The sequence below is a fragment of the Bison bison genome, unplaced genomic scaffold (genome assembly GCF_000754665.1).
Source record: "Bison bison bison isolate TAMUID 2011002044 unplaced genomic scaffold, Bison_UMD1.0 scf7180017858415, whole genome shotgun sequence".
Taxonomy (NCBI): domain Eukaryota; kingdom Metazoa; phylum Chordata; class Mammalia; order Artiodactyla; family Bovidae; genus Bison; species Bison bison.
The window spans coordinates 150,213-150,832 of NW_011488987.1; positions in this window are offsets into that span (position 1 = coordinate 150,213).

The following is a 620-nucleotide window of genomic DNA, read 5'->3' on the forward strand; positions in this document are numbered from 1 at the left end:
GCAAAGGAGAAAAGGAAAGATATACCCATTTGAATGCAGAGTTCCAAAGAATAGCAAGGAGAGATAAGAAAGCCTTCCTCAGTGATCAATGCAAAGAATTAGAGGAAAACAGTAGAGTGGGAAAGACTAGAGATCTCTTCAAGAAAATTAGAGATACCAAGGGTACATTTCCTACAGAGATGGGCTCAATAAAGGACAGAAATGGTATGGACCTAACAGAAGCAGAAGATATTAAGAAGAGGTGGCAAGACTACACAGAACTGTACAAAAAACCCAGAACTGTACTTCACAACCCAGACAATCACAATGTTGTGATCACTCACTTAGAGCCAGACATCCTGGAATGTGAAGTCAAGTGGGCCCTAAGAAGCATCACTACAAACAAAGCTAGTAGAGGTGATGGAATTCCAGTTGAGCTATTTCAAATCCTAAAAGATGATGCTGTGAAAGTGCTACACTCATTGTGCCAGCACATTTGGAAAACTCAGCAGTGGCCACAGGACTGGAAAAGGTCAGTTTCCATTCCAATCCCAAAGAAAGGCAATGCCAAGGAATGTTGAAACTACCACACAATTGCACTCATCTCACACACTAGCAAAGTAATGCTCAAAATTCTCCAA